This window comes from Apodemus sylvaticus, chromosome X (assembly GCF_947179515.1).
Source record: "Apodemus sylvaticus chromosome X, mApoSyl1.1, whole genome shotgun sequence".
NCBI lineage: Eukaryota > Metazoa > Chordata > Mammalia > Rodentia > Muridae > Apodemus > Apodemus sylvaticus.
Genome location: NC_067495.1, coordinates 126,524,281 through 126,544,991, shown reverse-complemented (window position 1 = coordinate 126,544,991; position 20,711 = coordinate 126,524,281).

The following is a 20,711-nucleotide window of genomic DNA, read 5'->3' as shown; positions in this document are numbered from 1 at the left end:
GAGGCTCAGTGCAGTTGTGTAGGGGAGTACCAGGACAGGGAAGTGGGAGGAGTGGATTGGGGAACAGGGGAGGGGAGAGGGCTTCTGGGACTTTCAGGGATTGGGGATCCAGGAAAGGGGAAATCATTTGAAATGTAAATAAAGAATATATCAAATAAAAAAAGGAGTAACAAAATACTCATGGGAGAAGATACAGAGACAAAGTGTAGAGCAGAGACTGAAGGAAAGACCATCCAGAGACTACCCCACCTGGGGACCCATCCCATATACAATCAGCAAACCTAGACCCTATTGTGGATGCCAACAAGTGCTTGCTGACCAGAGCCTGATATACCTATCTCCTGAGTGTCTCTGTCGATACTTGACAAATTCAGAGGTGGGTGCTCTCAACCAACCATTGGACTGAGCACAAGGTCCCTAATGGAGGAGCTAGAGAAAGGACCCAAGGAGCTGAAGGAGCTTGCAACCCATAAGAGGAACAACAATATGAACCAACCAGTACCATCAGAGCTCAAGGAATAAACCACCAACCAAAGAGTACACATGGCTCCAGCTACATATGTAGCAGAGGATGGCCTTGTTGAACATCAAAGGGAGGAGAGGCCCTCCTTGGTCCTGAAAAGGCTGGATACCCCAGTGTAGGGGAATGCCAAGACAGGGAAGTGGGAGTGGGTGGGTTGCTGAGCAGAGGGAGGGGGAATGGGAAAGGGGGTTTTCAGAGGGGAAACCAGGAAAGGAGATAACATTTGAAATGTAAATAAAGAAAATATCTAATAAAAAAGAAAATAAAAAATGTTAACTAAGAAAAGAAGGCATGAAGTTTAAAGAGCAAGGGGCAGTTATATGGGAGGATTTAGAAGGAGGAAAAGGTAGAGGAGAATGATTTAGTTTTATAATCTCAAAGTGGAAACAAACAAACAAACCCCTTTACAATGTAAATGCATACATATCTCTTGCATGTGCCCTGGCCTACTTACCACCATACTCTACCTGCCCTTGAGGGTTGGAGGTAAGGTTGCACACTGGTTGGTTTTGTGTCAATTTGACTGACACAAGCTGGAGTTGTCAAAGAGAAAGAGGCTTCAGGTGAGGAAATGTCCTCATGAGATCCAGCTGTAAGGCATTTATTTTCTCAATTAGTGATCAAGAGGGGAGGGCCCCTTGTGGGTGGTGACATCTCTGGACTGACAGTCTTGGGTTCTATCAGAAGGCAAGCTGAGAAAGCCAGGGGAAGCAAGCCAGTAAGTAACATCCCTCCATGGCTTCTGCATCAGCTCTTGCTTCCTGACCTGCTTGAGTTCCAGCCCTGACTTTGGTGATCAATAGCAATGTGCAAAGTGTAAGCTGAATATAAAAATTTTCTCCTCTCCAATTTGGCTTCTTGGTCATGATGGTTGTGCAGGAATAGAAACCCTGACTAAGACAAGCTAGTACTAGAAGTATGGTATTCTTGTGACAACCTGACCATGTTTTGGGGAGGACTGTGGAAGGTGTTTGGAACTTTTGAGCTAGAAGAGCCATTGGGATATTAAGAGCTCTGTGGGATGTTCTGTAGGAGCTTGGAAGATAATTTTGAGAACAGTGCAGAAGATAGAGGCCTGGCTTGTAAAATTTCAGAGGGGAAGATTAAAGACTTTTATCAGGGATGTTGCTATTTTGATTGTGAAGATTCGGTGTTTTTGTTTCGCTGGGGCTGAAAAATCAGATGTGATTAACTAGAGACCAGCACTACTAAAGCAAAACCTTTGCATTGCTGGTTAGCTGGAGCTAAGAAATTAGTGGTGATTAAGAGACCACATCACTGAGGTGACATCTTCTGGGAAGTGTTTTCTGAGAGCACAAAGAGGCTGTGTTCCAGAGATAGCCAAAGTTGTACCTGGTGCTGCAGCAGGACTTGGTGATGTGTAAGAGTCATCCTGGTGGTACTGGTTTTGAAGGCATGAAGGGGTCCTGAAGCAGCTGAGGCTTGGCACAGTGAGAGGTCACAGAAGGCCATTGGAGAAGGTGCAGCCTCAGTTGCAATTGATTCCCAGGACTGAAAGGGTCATGCAAAGGAGTTGAGGCTTAACTCCATTAGAGAGCCTATGATAAGCTATTGGTGAAGCCTGGTTACAGCAGAAGACAGCAGTGTTTTGAAGATGCCAGTACCATGAATGACCACCAAGAACAGCAGCAACAGTGGCATACAGGCTGCTTGAGCTTAGAAGACAAGGTGTGTGCTACAAAGGGTAGAGCTGGAGAAGTGACCCAAGCCCTTGGAGAAGCCTAGAAGATTGTGAGTTGGATCCCAGATATTGGATGGTTGGAGTTTGATTTTGCTTTTGATTGTGATAGTGCCCTGATATTTTCCCTCTTGAAGAAAGTGTGTTAGTGGAGCCCACAGTTAAGAGACTATTTTTATTCAATATATTTTTATTTACATTTCAAATTATTTCCACTTCTCTGGCTCCACACTCCCGAAAGTCCCATAAGCCCCCTTTCATCCTCCTGTTCTTCCACCCACCCCTTCCCACTTCCCAGTCCTGGTTTCGCCCTATACTGCTACACTGAGTCTTTTCAGAACAAGGGGCCACTCCTCCTTTCTTCTTGTACCTCATTTGATGTGTGGATTATGTTTTGGATATTCAAGTTTTCTAGGTTAATATCCACTTATTAGTGAGTGCATACCATGATTGATATTTTGATACTAGGTTACCTCACTTAGCATGATATTCTCCAGCTCCATCCATTTGCCTAAGAATTTCATGAATTCATTGTTTCTAATGGCTGAATAGTACTCCATTGTGTATATATACCACATTTTTTGCATCCATTCTTCTGTTGAGGGATACCTAGGTTCTTTCCAGCTTCTGGCTATTATAAATAGGGCTGCTATGAACATAGTGGAGCATGTATCCTTATTACATGCTGGGGAATCCTCTGGGTATATGCCCAGGAGTGGTATAGCAGGGTCCTCTGGAAGTATCATTCCCAGTTTTCTGAGGAACCACAAGAATGATTTCCAGAGTGGTTGTACCAATTTGCAACCTCACCAGCAGTGGAGGAGTGTTCCTCTTTCTCTACATCCTCGCCAACACCTGCTGTCTCCTGAATTTTTAATCTTAGCCATTATGACTGGTGTAAGGTGAAATTTCAGGGGTGTTTTGATTTGCATTTCCCTAATGACTAATGAAGTTGAGCATTTTTTAAGATGCTTCTCTGCCATCCAAAGTTCTTAAGGTGAAAATTCTTTGTTTAACTCTGTACCCAATTTTTAATAGGGTTATTTGGTTTTCTGGGGTCTAACTTCTTGAGTTCTTTGTATATATTGGATATTAGCCCTCTATCTGATGTAGGGTTGGTGAAGATCTTTTCCCAATTTGTTGGTTGCCGATTTGTCCTTTTGATGGTGTCCTTTGCCTTACAGAAACTTTGTAATTTTATGAGGTCCTATTTGTCAATTCTTGATCTTAGAGCATATGCTCTTGGTGATCTGTTCAGAAACTTTCCCCCTGTACCGATGTCCTCAAGGGTCTTCCCCAGGTTCTTTTCTATTAGTTTTAGAGTGTCTGGCTTTATGGGTAGGTCCTTGATCCATTTGGAGTTGAGCTTAGTACAAGGAGAAAAGGATAGATCAATTCCCATTCTTCTGCATGCTGACCTCCAGTTGAACCAGCACCATTTGTGTTGAAAAGGCTATCTTTTTTCCATTGGATGTTTTCAGTCCCTTTTGCGAGGATCAAGTTGCCATAGGTGTGTGGGATCATTTCTGGATCTTCAATCCTGTTCCATTGATCTGCCTGCCTGTCACTGTACCAATACCATGCATTTTTTAACACTATTGCTCTGTAGTATTGCTTGAGGTCAGGGATACTGATTCCCCCAGAATTTCTTTTGTTGTGGAGAAGAGAGTTTTAAATATCCTGGGTTTTTTGTTATTCCAGATGAATTTGAGAATTGCTCTTTCTAACTCTATGAAGAATTGAGTTGGGATTTTGATGGGTATTGCATTGAATCTGTATATTGCTTTTGGCAAAATGGCCATTTTAACTAGATTAATCCTGCCGATCCATGAGCATGGGAGGTTTATGCATTTTTTGAGGTCTTCTTCTATTTCCTTCTTCAGAGTCTTGAAGTTCTTGTCATACAGATCTTTTTCACATGTTTGGTAAGAGTCACCCCAAGTTACTTTATACTGTTTGTGGCTATTGTGAAGGGTGCCATTTCCCTAATTTCTTTCTCAGCTTGCTTATCCTTTGAGTATAGGAAGGCTACTGATTTGCTTGTGTTGATTTTATAACCTGCCACTTTGCTGAAGTTGTTTTTCAGCTGTAGAAGTTCTCTAGTAGAGTTTTTTGGGTCACTTGGGTAGACTATCATGTCGTCTGCAAATAATGATAGTTTGACTTCTTCCTTTCCAATTTGTATCCCTTTGACCTCCTTATGTTGTCTAATTGCCAGAGCTAGTACCTCAAGTACAATATTGAAAAGATAAAGAGAAAGGGGGTAGCCCTGTCTAGTCCCTGATTTTAGTGGGATTGCTTCAAGTTTCTCTCCATTTAGTTTGTTGTTGGCTACTGGTTTGCTGTATATTGCTTTTACTATGTTTAGGTATGTGCCTTGAATTCCTGTTCTTTCCAAGACTTTAAGCATGAGAGGATGCTGAATTTTGTCAAATACTTTTTCAGCATCCAATGAAATGACCATGTGGTGTTTTTGTTTGAGTTTGTTTATGTAGTGGATTGCATTGATGGATTTCTATATATTGAACCATCCCTGCATCCCTGGGATAAAGCTTACTTGATCATGGTGGATGATCATTTTTATGTGTTCTTGGATTTGGTTGGCAAGAATTTTATTGAGTATTTTTGCATCTATGTTCATAAGGGAAATTGGTCTGAAGTTCTCTTTCTTTGTTGGATCTTTGTGTGGTTTTGGTATCAGCATAATTGTGGCTTCGTAGAAGGAATAGGGTAGTGTTCCTTCTGTTTATATTTTGTGGAATAGTTTGAAGAGTATTGGTGTTAGGTCTTCTTTGAAGGTCTGATAGAATTCTGCACTGAAACCATCTGGTCCTGTGCTTTTTTTTGTTGGAAGACTTTCTGTGACCCCTTCAATTTCTTTAGGGGTTATGGGACTGTTTAGATGATCTATTTGGTACTGATTTAATTTTGGTATTTGGTATCTGTCTAGGAAATTGTCCATTTCCTCCAGATTCTCCAGTTGTGTTGAGTACAGGCTTTTGTAGTAGGATCTGATGATTTTTTGTATTTCTTCAGTTTCTGTTGCTATATCCCCCTTTTCATTTCTAATTTTGTTAATTTGGATACTTTCTCTCTGCCCTTTGGTTAGTCTGGCTAAGAGTTTATCTATCTTGTTGACTTTCTCAAAGAAACAGCTCCTGGATTCGTTGATTATTTGTATGGTTCTCTTTGCTTCCACTTGATTGATTTCAGCCCTGAGATTGATGATTTTCTGTCTTCTCCTCCTCCTGGGTGAATTGGCTTCTTTTTGTTCCAGGGCTTTCAGGTGTGTCCTTAAGCTGCTGGTGTATGCTCTCTCCATTTTCTTTTTGGAGGCACTCAGGGCTATGAATTTTCCTCTTAGCACTGCTTTCATTGTGTCCCAAAGTTTTGGGTATTTTGTGCCTTCATTTTCATTAAATTCTAAAAAGTCTCTGATTTCTTTCTTTATTTCTTCTTTGGCCAAGGTGTCATTGAGTAGAGTATTGTTCAGCCTCCATGTGTATGTGGGCTTTCTGTTGTTTTTTGTTGCTATTGAAAACCACTCTTACTCCATAGTGATCTGATAGGAGGCATGGGATTAGTTCGATGTTTTTATATTTGTTGAGGTCTTTCTTGTGACCAATTATATGGTCGATTTTGGAGAAGGTACCATGAGGCGCTGAGAAAAAGGTATATTCTTTTGCTTTAGTGTGAAATGTTCTATAAATATCAGTCAATCCAATTGGTCCAAAGCTTCAATTAGTTTTACTGTTCTGTTTAGTTTCTGTTTTCCTGATCGGTCCATTGAGGAGAGTGGAGTGAAGTTACCCACAATTATTGTGTTAGGTGCAATGTGTGCTTTGAGCTTTAGTAAAGTTTCTTTTATGAATGAGGGTGCCCTTGCATTTGGTGCATATTTGTTCAGAATTGAAAGTTCTTCTTGGTGGATTTTTCCTTTGACCAGCAAGAAGTGTCCCTCTGTGTCTCTTTTGATGACTTTAGGTTGAAAGTCAATTTTATCTGATATTAGAATGGCTACCCCGGCTCTTTCCCAAGACCATTGGCTTGAAAAATTGTCTTCCAGCCTTTTACTATAAGGTAGTTTTTGTCTTTTCCTTCATTGTATTGGAGTTTTCCTCCTATTATTCTTTGCAGAGCTGGGTTTGTGGAAAGATATTGTGTAAATTTGGTTTTGTCATGGAATATTTTGGTTTCTCCATCTATGGTGATTGACAGTTTTGCTGGATATAGTAGTCTTGGCTGAAATTTGTGTTCTCTTAGAGTCTGCATGAGATCTGCCCAGGATCTTCTAGCTTTCATGGTCTCTGTTGAGAAGTCTGGTATGATTCTGATAGGTCTTCCTTTATATGTTACTTGGCCTATTTCTCTTACTGCCTTTAATATTCTTTCTTAGTTTAGTGCATTTGGGGTTTTAATTATTATGTGGCGAGAGGTATTTCTGCTCAGATCCAGTCTGTTTGGAGTTCTGTAGGCTTTTTGTATATTCATAGGTCTCTCTCTCTTTAAGTTGGGAAAGTTTTCTTCCATAATTTTGTTAAAGATATTTGCAGGCCCTTTCAGTTGTAAATCTTCACTCTCATCTATACCTATAATCCTTAGGTTTGGTCTTCTCATTGTATCCTAGATTTCCTGGATGTTCTGGGATACAAGCTTTTTGCATTTTGCATTTTCTTTGACTGTTGAGTCAATGGTTTCTATGGTATCTTCGGCATCTGAGATTCTTTCTTCCATCTCTTGTATTCTGTTATTGATATTTGCATCTATGGCCCCTGATTTCTTCTCAAGGTTTTCTATGTCCAAAGTTGTCTCCCTTTGTGATTTCTTAGTTGTTTCTACTTCTGATTTTACATCCTGGATGGTTTTGCTTAGCTCATTCACTTGCTTGTTTGTGTTTTCCTGTAATTCTTTAAGAGATTTTTTGCTTCCTCCTTCAGGACTTCTGCTGTTTGACTCACTTTCTCCTGCATTTCTTTAATTTTTTTCTTTTCTTTTTTTTTTTTTTTTTTTTTTTTTTGCGTTTCTTCTTTATTGGCTTCAATCTCTTGAGCCTTATTCTCCTGAATTTCTTTAAGGGATTTTTGTGTTTCCATTATATGGGTTTCTCGCTTATTCATGTTCCCCTGTATTTCTTTAAGAGATTCATTTATGTCCTTTTTGTGTTCTTCTAGCAGCATCATGACCAGTGATTTTAAATCCAGATCTTGTTTTTCTGGTGTGTTCATGTAACCAGGACTTACTGATGTTGGAGTGTTTGGTTTAGACTCTGCCATATTGCCTAGTTTTCTATTAGTAGCGTTCCTGCATTTGCCCTTTGTTATCTTGTTCTCTGGCATTAGTTGGTCCTGTCTCTGGCTGGTGTTTGAGCCTCCTGTGAATCTCTAGGGCTATTTTAGCAACACTGGATGGCTGGGTTTCCCCTGTCACAGATTGCTGATGTGCTGACCTCCTCTTGGGTGCCCTTGGAGCCCTAGTATGCCTTGCTCCAGATTGTCTCTGTGGACCAGGTGGTACTTGTTTGCTCCTTCCGGGAGTGCTGATGGTGTATGCTGCGTGACCTTTTCTGAGAGATGATCACTGTGCTGGGCAGCTGATCTCCCAACTGGGTTGGTGCACACAAGTCTAGCCTAGCTGCTGAGGCCCTGAGTCTAGGCAAAAGCCTGGAAGGCCATGGCTCTAGCAAAGTTCTCCTTGGGCTGTGAGTGTTAACTGGTTCTATGAGGTGGCCAGGATGGCGGCCAACACCTGTCGGGCTTCGACCCCGGCGATGTTGGCCTCATGTTATGTTTGTGTACCTCAGGCTGTCTGATCTCTCTGGCGTCTGAGAACCAAGATGGAGGTAAGTCTCTTGTAACTGACTGGTGGGAGTCAGAGTTCTGAAGTAGCTTCTGTGCGGTGAAAGGTGCTGTAAATCTGCCACTGCTTGCAGCCCAGCTGGCCAGCGATGATCAGTGGTAGTGGGCTCAGGGCCTGCCTGGACCCTGTCACCTTGGTTCCACTGCTGATGGCCCTTCCTCTGGACCAGCTGCTGCTGCTGTTGCCACTGCCACTGCCGCCGCCGCCTACTGAGACTTTTTAATTATAAAAATACTTTGAATTTTAAAATTAGGTATTTTAAAGGGATTGAAATTTTAATAATTTGCAAAGACTGTGGGACTTTTTAAGTCATTTAGATCTTGGGGATGAATAAGAAAGTAAGGGTTGAGGCTTAATAATGATGTGTTTGTATGTGAAGTCTACAAGGGGTCAATTGTACTGGCTGGTTTTGTGTCAACTTGACACAAGCTGGAGTTATCATAGAGAAAGGAGCTTCAGGTTAGGGAATGCCTCTATTGAGATCTAGCTGTGGAACATTTTCTCAATTAGTGATGGGGGAGAGCCCCTTTTTGGTGGTACTATCTCTGGGCTAGTAGTTTGGGGTTCTATAAGAAAGTAAGCTGAGCAAGCCAGGGAAAGCAATCCAGTAAGTAACATCCCTCCATGGCCTCTGCATCAGCTCCTGCTTCCTGACCTTCCAAACTCATCTAAATGCTGCTGCAACCTCCTTTAATACCATGCTCCATTGGTCCCAAGAAAACATCTATTCTAAACAACAGTTTCTGATTGGCTGACATTATCTGTGTCAGCAATCCTTGGTCTCTCAAGAAGTCTTCAATTAGGTCCTCTTGTATGAGATGCCTTTGTGGCTGTGTGGCCTGGGAGTTTACATAGAGGTGGCTGCCACCATTCCTTCTATACATACCCCCCTAAAAGGGAATAGGGAAAGACCTTGAGGCATATAAATCAAGGTGGTCAAATTAGTTTTCTTTGGGGAGAGGAATAGGCCAGGGAAGCAATAGTCACAGGGGCCTTTGTAATCTTTTTTATTGAATATAATCTTCATTTACATTTCAAATGCTAAAACCTTTCCCAGTTTCCCCTCTTCCCAAAAACCCCCAACCCCTTCTCCGACCCCCTGCCTCCAAGTATATGCCCCTCCACCTGACCCACTCTCCCCTCCCCCATCAATTTCCCTTTGTTGGGGCATCTATTGAGCCTTCACCTGACCAAGGAACACTCCTACCACTGATGCCTGACAAGGCATTCCTCTGCTACATTTTTTTTTGTCTGGAACCATGTGTACCCCTTGGTTGATGGTTTAGTCCCTGGAAGTCCTAGGGCATCTGGGTGTCCAACATCGTTGTTCATCCCATGGGGCTGTAAACCCCTTCAGCTCCTCCACTGGGGACCCCATGACCAGTCCAATGGCTGGCTGCTTGCATCTGCCTCTGAATGTGTAGGGCTCTGGCAGGGCCCCTCTGGAGACAACCATGGCATGCTCCTTTTGATATGCACTTCTTGTCATCCATAATAGTGTCAGGGTTTGGTGATTGTTTATAGGATGATTCCCCAGGTAGGGCAGTCTCTGGGTGGCCTTTACTTCAGTCTCTGCTCCACACTTTGTCTCCTTTATTGCTCCTGTGAGTATTTTGCTCCCTTTCTCAGAGGAATCAAAGCACCCCCATTTCAGTCTTCCTTCTTCTTGAGTTTCCTGTGGTCTATGAATTGTAATCTTTTTTGTTGTTTTGATAAACTTCATGTCCTTGGAGAGGAAAACATTTATTTCATTATATATGTTATCTACAGTTTATCATTGAGAGAAGTCATGGCAGGAGGTCAAGGGCAGTCCATAGTGGAATGCTGCTTACTAGCTTGCTTCATGGTTGACTATCTTTTTTATATAGCCCAGACATATCTGCCTAGGAATAATATGGTCCACAGTAGGCTTCATCCTTCATCGTCAATTAAAAATCAAGGAAATCTTGTATGAACATTCACAGAGCCCAATCTGATGGAAATAATTCTTCAACTGAGGTCTCTTCTTAGGTGTGTCAAGTTGATAACAAAGATTTGCCATTACAAGCGCCCTTTTCTTTATGTGTTCCAATTACATTTTATAGGAACAAAGTCATATTGCGTTTGTATAATTAAAATATACACAGTGGAAAATGGAAAAATCCATAAATGTAGTATCAGTATACAAAAGAATTATGAGGTCTTTTATGTAGCAAACAAAAATTTGTTTCTAGTTTTCTATTAAAAAAAAAACTTTGATACACAACTTGCTGCCTAAGTAAGGAAATGGGACATAACAGCCAGTTATGTTCAGTGCCAAATAATGTAGAAAACATGACTGAGGTGGGTATGGCTACCAGCTGTGCTAATTTTTCAAATCTTTTGGCTTAACTCCCAAATCATAACGTTACTGCTACAGCCTAGCCTGTAGGCTGTATCATTTGTAAGCCCTGGAATGATTTAGGATGTATAGAATTCACTTTGTGTTATCACTCTACTCTCAGGCTAATGACTGCCATAGAGGAGGCCTAAGCTTGTGGCCTGTGGCATAGCCAGAACAGAAGTGTCCTAGGCTTCTGTTGGATGAATTCAATTATCTGACTCCCTGCTTACCTTATAGAAAAGGAATCTTGAAATTCAACATTTAGTCTAGTAACAAGCTAAAAATAAATGTGTACTTTCCACTTCATTCTGCATTAATGAAAACATCTATTATTTCTCAATAATTCAGTGAAATGACTTAAAATTATCTTCCAAATAGCTTCTTCAGTAGTAACTTACTGGCTCATTTCATCCTTGTTGTATTATTAAAGTATCATTTTCCTATAATGGAGAGTGGGGTCCTTTCAGTATTCCAGTTGGAGTAGGTGTGTAGTTCATTTTCCTTGCATGTGACTTGCCTAGAGAAGATAGGACTAGTGGATTTAGAAGACAGGTACAGTTCTGAATAGCAGAGATATCATGGTAGGTAACTGGAAGTGAGATCCCATAATTCTTTGATAATCCACCCAAGTTATGGACATATAATGTTTATACCTGGGAAATCAGGGCCTCCATTTTTATTTTCCCTTCTTCTTTCTCTCTTAGATCTGTCCCTCTCCTTCCTTCTGATGCATACTAGGAAAGGATGCTGTTTCTGAGCTATAACTGTACCTAAATTATTCTCTCTCATTCATATTTGGTTCTATTCATTTCCAGGTCAAATTTGACAAGTCTTTGTTTTGCTTGAGGAAACAGAATTCTGGGAACAAATACAGGAGTGGATAGATTTGTTCATAAGGACTTTTATATGTTTTGTCATTGGTGATTTTCAGTATACTAGGTGCTCAACAAATATTTGTAGAATGAGAAGTGAGATCACCACGCATACACACACACACACACACACACACATACACACACACACACACCATAATATGTCTGTGTGTGCCTCTCTTTGTATATGCATCTCTTTATCTGTGTATATGGGTGTTTTGCCTGAATGTACACCTGTGTGTAACTTGTATTCTTTGTGCTTACAGAGGCCATAAGAAGGTATCAGTTTTCCTGGAATAGGAGTTACACACTATTGTGATCTGTGATATGGGGGGAATCAAACCTGTATTCTCTGAAAGATTTTCCAGTGTGCTTAAGTGCCAAGCCAACCCTCCACTGCAGAGGTATATATTATATTGTCTACTGCACTCTAGTAGCAGCAAGAAAGTCATAACAAATACAATGAATTATTCAAAGAAGGAATAATAGAAGGCAGAAACAACTTATATAAGATTTTGTGGGCCATATCCAAATCCACCTATTTTTTTTTTACTTTATCTAATCATGACAAATCGTTTGTAGTGTGTTAAGCAAATAAATGGTATGATAACTATAGTCAGTAGTTAAGATTCTAAGCACTTATCCAGATTCTTTCAGTGTATCTAATCACATACTTTTAAAACATATTTATAATATAGTTGTTAATAATATCTTCATTGTTAAAATGAAGTCAAGCAACAGAGATATTCACTGTTTTGGCCAAGATTAGCAAGGCAGTGATACTATAGAAGTTTGAATCTGAGCATTGGCAATTTGTCTTCAGAGTTAGAGTCCTAGTTGCATTATGTTTCCTTGCTTTGTATATCATACAAATGATCTGATTTACATCTTAAGGGGCTCCAGATAAGTGCATCATGAACTGACCACTGGGTAGATAGCAAGTTGAAAAGTGACTGCAGTTGCCTTGGCAAGAGATATTGGTGGCTTGTACAATGTTGGTGGTAACAGAGATGGGAAAAAGAAAGATTCTGAATTTCTTAGAGTCTAAAGGGTTTCCTGAAAACTGAATTGTTATTCAGAGAGAAGAAGAAGAGAGGTCACAAATGACTCATATTTGATTATAATATAAATATAATAATGTTCAGCTGTGTTCTGTTTTTTCATATGCAATACCTTGGTCTCATCCCTAGTGCTGCAATAGAATGCCAGCTGCAACATCCCTTCCCCTGACTGCCCAGATCTGCTGTGGATTCCACCAACCATTCCCTTCCCCCACTAGTCACTGGCTCCCAGAGTACAACTCCAGCAGGCATGCCCTGCTACACCTTAGGCTGTGCCTGCCAGAAAAGAAGACATGTTGTTGGCAAACCTTTTCTTCCCTCTCTGTTCCTCCAGACTCAATCCCCCAATCCCATCCCCAGCTTTGCAGCAGAATACCTGGTAAGCCTTTATGGCTACCCTGCTCTCATCTCTTGAGAACTCCACAAATCTTCCTCTTCTAATCTTCCTTCCAAAACTTGTTGCTTTGTCCCAGACCCCAAATCCAGTAGGCACCCCTTGCTAATGCAAGGTCAGCTAGTCACAGGGCAGCAGGTAAGCTGAAGGCAGACTCACACTTCTATCTCTGCTCCTGAAATAAATAATCTCACATTAGCAGAATTGAAGTAGGGAAGTACACACACAACCACAACTACCACTACTATAACAGCAAAATATCAGAAATCAATATTTGTTGGCCATTGATAGTTCTCAATATCAATATTCTCAATTACCGCCCCCCAAAAAAGACACAGACTAACAGATGGGTACAAAACTAGGATCCTCCCTTCTGCTGCATCTGAGAAACACATCTTAACATCGCAAATAGACATTACCTACCTCAGTTTAAAGGGTTGGACAAAGATATTTTAAGAAAACAGACCTGAGAAGCAAGCTGATGTAGATATTTTAATATGCAGCAAAATAGACCTCAACCCAAAATTCATCAAATGGAAGAACCCTGCATACTAATCAAGGGAAAATATCTACCAAGAGAATATTTCAATCCTTTTTTAAATTCACTTTTTAATATTTTTATTTCATGTTCATTGGTATTTTACCTCCCTGTGTATCTCTGTGAAGATATTGGACTTTGGGAACTGGAATTACACATATTTGTGAACTAACATGTAGGTGCTGTGACTTGAACCTGGGTCCTCTAGAAAAACAGCCAACACTTTTAACCACAGAGCCACCATCTCTCCAGTCTGACATTTCAATTATTAACATCTAAGCTCCAAATACAAGAACACCTATGTTTGAAAAAGAAACATTGCATATTCACCCTCACACACTGATAGTGGAGACTTCAACACCCTGCTCTCACCAATAGACAGGTCATCTAGACAAAAACTAAAACGATAAATGCAGGAGCTGACCACTATAAACCAAATGGATCTAACAGATATTTACAGAATATTTCACTCAAAAATAAAAGAATATACCTTCTTCTCTGTACCTTATGGAACTTTCTCTAAAATTGACCACATACTCAGACTTGAAACAAGTCTCAACAGGCACAAAACAATTGAAATAATTCCTTGCATCTTATCAGACAAGCACATATTAAAGTTGGAAGTCAACAACAACAGAAACAACAGAAATCTTAACACTCATGGAAAGTGAACAACTTCCCACTGAATGAAAAATGGGTCAAGACCAAACAAAGAAATTAAAAGACTTTCTAGAATTCAATGAAAATGAAGACATAACATACCCAAACTGATGGGACATAATGAAAGCAATGCTAAAAAGAAAACTTATAGCACTAAGTGCCCCCATAAAGATATTGGAGAGCTTGCATACTAGCAACTTCACAGCACACCTAAATACTCTTTTTTATTGAGTATCTTCTTCATTTACATTGCCAGTGGTAAAACCTTTCCCAATTTTAAGCAAACAAAAATTAATACTCAAGAGGAGTGTGGGCTGAGATCAATAAAATAGAAACAAAGAGAACAATACAATCAATTAAACAAAGTGTCAGTTCTTTTAGAAAATCAACAAGATAGGCAAACTCTTATCCAAACTCACTAAAAGGCAAAGAAATAGAGTATCCAACTTAATGAAATCAGAAACAAAAAGGGGGTCAACAGACACTGAAGAAATTCAAAGAATCATTATGCCACATGTTAAAAACCTATATTCCATAAAATTTGAAAATTTAAAAGAAATGGATAGTTTCACCATTAGGTATCACTTACCAAAGTTAAATCAAGATCAAATAAACAAAATAGACCTATAATCCCTAGTGAAGCAGTCATTAAAAGTATCTCAAGCCCCCCTCCAAAAACAAAAGTGCAGGAGAAAATGGTTTTAGTACAAAAGGCTATCAGACTTTCAAAGAAGAGTCAACATTAACACTACTCAAATTATTCCACAAAATACAAACAGAAGAAAAACCGGTCTATTCATTTTATGAAGTCACAGTTACCCTGATACATAAACGACCTGAAGATTGAACAAAGAGAATTACAAACCAATTTCCCTTATTAACACAGATCCAAAAATTGTCAATAAAATACTTGTAAACTGAACCAAGGAACACATCAAAAAAGAACATTCACAATGATCAAGTAGGCTTCAGCACAGAGATGCAGGGATGGTTCAATATATGAAAATCCATCAATGTAATCCACCATATAATCAAACTGAAGAAACAAACAAACAAAAAAACAAACAAAATGATTATCTCATTAGATGCTGAAAAAATCCGTTGACAAAATCCAACACCTCTTCATGATAAAAGTCTTGGAGAGATTAGGAATACAAGAGACATATCTAAACATAATATAGGAAATTTACTGCTAGCCTACAGCTAACATCAAATTAAATTGAGAGAAACTCAAAGCAATTCAATTAAAATCAGAACCAAGACAAGGCTGTCCATTCTCTCCAAATATATTCAATATAGTACTTGAAGTTTTAGCTAGAGCAATATGACATCTAAAGGAGATCAAGGGGAATACAGATTGGAAAAGAAGAACTCAAACTATCACTATTTGTAGAGAATATGATAACATGCATAAGTGACCTTAAGAATTCCACCAGGGGGTCTGGCCTATGTGCCTGAGATGATGTTTCCTGTGATCATCCTAGGAAACCAAGCCTCTAAAGATCCAAATTAAAAGGACAGTCATTATTTGAGGCATTGAGAGGATTAAAGATTTTTGCTGTTTGGAAGCTATCAGGCAATTTCATCATGCCCCAGCATATTTTTCTCTGGTTATTAGCTTAATCTTTCACAAGTGTAATATGAGCAATGACGACTTGTTCGTTTTCTGTTTTGTTTTGTGGGGCAGCATGCTTCAGACTCAGCCACAGTCTTATGTATGGTTAGAAAGAAGGGTGGACAGGCAAGCCTATAATCTTTGTGAAGGTTCTGAATGGGTTGCACTACTCACAGAGCATCTTCTGAGAAGAAAGCTAAATTCATCCTACAGTCATAAAAGTGAAGAAATTGAACAGAGTGTCTGAGGCTACCAGAGAATATGTTTAAATTGCTAGCTCAGTAACTGCTATATGTCTTATGCTCAATGTAACTGTTTTTTTCATTCCTCCTCCAACAAAAAATAATAATTTCACCAGAGAACTCTGGAGGCTGATGAACATTTTTAGCAAAATGGCCGGATATAAGATTAACTAAAAATAGTCAGTAGTTGTCCTATAGTCAAATGACAAATGGGCTCAGAAAGGAATTGGACAAACAGCAACTTTCACAATAGCCTCATGTAATATAAAAGACCTTGGGATAACTCTAACCAAGTAAGTTAAATATTTCTATGATAAACATTTAGTCTTTGGGAAAAAAAGCAATTGAAAAAATATCAGAAGACAGAAAGGTCTTCCATTCTCATGGATTGGTAGGATTAATATAGTGACAATGGCTATCCTACCAAAAAACAATCTATAGAGTTAACACAGAACCCATCAAAATCCCAATACAGTTCTTCATAGAAAGGATAATTCTTAATGTCAAATGGGGAAAAAACAGGATAGCTAAAATGATCTTGAGTAATTAAAGAAATTTTGGATGTCCCCCATCCCCAATTTCTTTCATTTATTATTATTATTGTTATTGTTATTGTTGTTATTTTAACTTATTTGCTTTACAACTTTACATCCTGTTTACTGCCTACCTCCTAGTCACCCCCTCCCACAATCCTTCTCTCACCCCCCCCCCCCTTCTCCTCTGAGTGGGTAGGGGCCCCTTGGGTATCCCCCTACCCTGGCACAGCAAGTCTCTGTAAGGCTAGGCACATCCTTTCCCATTGAGGCCAGGCCAGGCAGCCCAGCTAGTAGAACATATACCACATACAGGCAACAACTTTTAGGCTAGCCCCTGCTCCAGTTGTTCAGGACCCACATGAAGACCAAGCTACACATATGTTACATATGTGTGGGGAGACCTAGGTCCAGTGTGTATGTTCTTTGGTTGGTAGTTCAGTCTCTGAGAGCCCCAAGGGCCAGGTTAATTGACTCTGTTGTCTCTTCCCTTGGAGTTCCTATCCCCTTAGGGGCCTCAATCCTTCCTCCTATTCTTCCATAAGAGTCCCCAATTTCAAGTTGTAAGAACTATAGTAATAAAACCCATATGGTATTAGCTTTAAAACAGACACATTGGTCAATGGAATAGGATTGAAGACAAAGACATAAATCTAAACATGATTATTGACAAAGAAGTCAGAAACATACACAGGAAAAAAGACAACATCTTGAACAAATGGTGCTGGTCAAACTGGATGTTTATTGTACAAAAATACAAATAGATCCATATTCATCATCCTGCATAAAACTCAAGTACAATTGGATTAAAGATCTCAATTTTCCTATTGCTCAATGATGATGGATCTCTTCTGAGTTACAGTTGGGAATTTGTATACCTTTGGAAAAATGACTCTCCAAATCATTTTCTGATTTTTAATTCATGTGTGTTTTAATTTTCAAACTTTACAAAGTGGTAGAACCCTTTGTTATCATGAACATATCTGAGGAGATATCATTGTATATAAAGCAGATTACAGCATGATAGTGGAGGCATATGGAGAGGAGAGGGACCTCAGCTCATCATTTTCCTTCATTGCAGCCCCTCAGAGGACACATTGAACCCCTTAGCATTATTTTCTAGCTTTTTGTAAAACTACTGCCTCTTTGGTATTTAGAAAGGGATCTATGCCTCAGAATGCTTGAGGAGACACAGGTAAGTACAAACAAAGGCTCACCTCAGTGGTTCACTAGCTTCAAATATTGACCATGACAAGAGAAATGAGGGGTTTTTCACTGGAGCACATAAATGTTTTGTCACTTAGCTTCCAAAGACACACTCAGCTATCGATCCTTCTACCTATCAAGGGAAGCTCATAAATTATTGGGGAAATGTCAACAAAAATGAAGAAAATGACAGAAACTCTTCTAGGTCCAGAGAAATCTATTATTTGCAAATTCATGTCCCCAGTAGCATGAAAATCCCCACAGGCAGTAGAAATTTGTGAGAGCAAATAAGCCACTGATCGTGTTGCTATTTATCACAGTTGCTCAACTCCGCTTCAGCCTTCAGACCATGTTGAATCAGGAGAATTTTGAAAAGCTAATGTCTGTAAGGCTTAAAGATTTTTCTTTTTACTTTAAAAAGGAAAGTTCTAAAAATAGACCTATTATTTTGGGAGCCCACAGTTGGCCCTCAGCTAAGTTAATCTTCCTTTTTTAGTTCTCCCTATTTGGGGGTGATAGTCCCAATATTTACATGTTACCCATGGCCTAAGCAGGAACCCTCCATTTATTTATCATCTTTGTCATCTTGATGATCTGTTTTCTCTTTATATCCTGAACAGTTTGTAAGTTGGGATGAAAACAATATTTGCCTGAGTTCTAAGTTATTGAAAAATTGGAAGGATTCTGAAGATTCATTTATTTAAATGTTTGTATTTATTTATTTATTTATCCAACCATTTGCGACAGACTCTTGCCCAGGCTTGTCCCAATGTAATCCAAGCTGGTGTAGAACTTGCAATGATCCTCTTCACTTAGCCTGTTGAGTGCTGGAAGTATAGATATGATCTACCACACTGACTTTGAAGATGAAGTTTGAATGAGCACATTTATTATGAAAAAATGATAAAATAAAACAAAGCTTACATTGATAAGCAAGTGGGCCTTCTCAAATGGAGACATTGAGTTTGGAAGTTTTATCTTCTTGGCCATAGGCTGAAATGGACCACCACGTAGACTTGTTAAAAGACTACTTTCACTGCTGACAGAATCTGGAGCAGGACAGAGCTTCTAGAGACATTCCTGTCCTAGTCAGGGGAATTTTTCAATGAGGTTGACATTCTAGAATCAGATATTTGCTAGTTCTTGGTCCTAGGCTTTCATCAACAAGTTAGGTAATTCAATTCTCTCCTTCTATAGGACATGAATATCTTTGACATGAAAAGAAATGAGACAAAAGTCTTCTCTAATTTTCTCCAATTTGTTTTTGTATCAATCCACTGAGTTCTACTTGAGGCTCTTTAATGGAAAGCAGAGGTGAGGTTATGAAGACATTCTTGCACTATCCTTCCTGGGCTAGTCCCCAACTGCAATCACTGGATCTGATGATGCATCCATATATATGGTGGCATATTTTAAAGGTTCTGAAATATACCCGAAGAACATGTTACTAAACAATAAGAATATTCCTTTCTCAAGACCAAGGATTAAAATTCATATTCCATTTCTCTTCTGGAACAGTGTCCTGCTACAATGCTATAAATAGCCTATTAAAAGGAATAGAATGAGCTCAAAGGACAACATTAAGAGATTACAAAAATATACAGCAATAAGATGTACTCATTTGAACATAATCTTCCCTTATCACATTTCCAGGGGGACATTAGAGTCCAGATATTAAATTCCATTATACTTTACAGTTAAAATCCAGAGAAATGAAAGTTCAAATTTCTTAAGTCCAAAGGAATTAAATTTTAAAATGAAGTTTTTCCCCCTTTGGGAATGAAAGTTCAAAGACATTAAAGACCAAAATATAATTTTCCTAGCTTCTTATTCTACTCCATCTTAATGAGAAAAGTTCTTCTGGCCTGTGGAGAATTGGGATTCTTCATTGGTTTTAGTCTATGTTGTCCCTCAGTGGAATTCATGTGGTTCCTTTAGGGCTTCAGAGTTTGTAGTCTGTGATGTTTTATATAATTCAAAGAACTCAGAACCTACAAGATAAATACATCACTGCCACAGGCATTCCTAATAAAAAAACAAACTGGTGTTGGTAGTCATCCAGGGGCCCACATGGATCTCTGCTTCCTGGAATTTACTCCTTGTAGAATCCTTCCAGTGTGTGTGGGATGAGGTTAGTATTCTTCTAACAAGTTGAGTGTGGCTGAAATGATGGAGTGTCACTTCGCCGCTAATTAGTTTACAAAAGACTAACTTCCATCTGTGTAGTATCTTCCCCTCCTCTGGCTCTTTTTGGTTACTTGTGCTAATGAAGCCAGTTGCTGCATGCTGCGTTGTGAGCTGCCTACTGAGAGGACTATATGACAAGAAATTTGCCATTAAGCATTGGATCCTTCAGCTCAGTTGTGTCAGTTGCTTTTCTTGATGCTATTAGCAAATACCTGATTAAACAACATAAGTGAAGAAGACTTTATTGTGGATCTCTTTGAAGTTCCAGTCCATCATGGTGGTGAGGGCATGGCCTCAGGAGTAGGCAGTTGCTTCTTCATATCTCAGTTTCCCAGGAAGCAGAGGGCCAGATGCAAGACAGAAGGAAGCTTGGGAACATTGTAGCTGCAGTCAGGAGAAAGAGAGACAGAAACACAGAGACAAAGAGAGACAGAAAGGCAGAGACAGAAACACACACACACACACACACACACACACACAGAGAGAGAGAGAGAGAGAGAGAGAGAGAGAGAGAGAGAGAGAGAGAATAAAACTGGAAGTACTTCCTGTAGTGATCCATTTCCCCCTAAGAGGTCTCACCTCCTTAAGGTCCCATAGCTTCCTGAAACATCTCTTCCAGATTGAAGCTACATGTTCTAGTCCATAAGCCTGTGGGGAATATTTCATGTCAAACTTGAGCAAGAACAGTCATCAAAGAACAGGATTCTGTCAAGTCTTGTGAGTGAGCTTGCCAGTAAAAACTCACCCAGTTGAATTTACTCATGGCTGTAGTCCTGTTTGATCTCTTGATTATAGACTATTAAGGTTCTTGAGACAGAGAGAACCAAGCTGCACAGATACTCTCGTCCCACAGAAGCTGTGAGATAACAGTTTCCTTTGGAGGTAATCGATTTTGTGGAAACAGACAGCTAAGGCCTATCTAATCAATAGTCCCTAGGGAGGTCAAATTATATTGCCTATAAC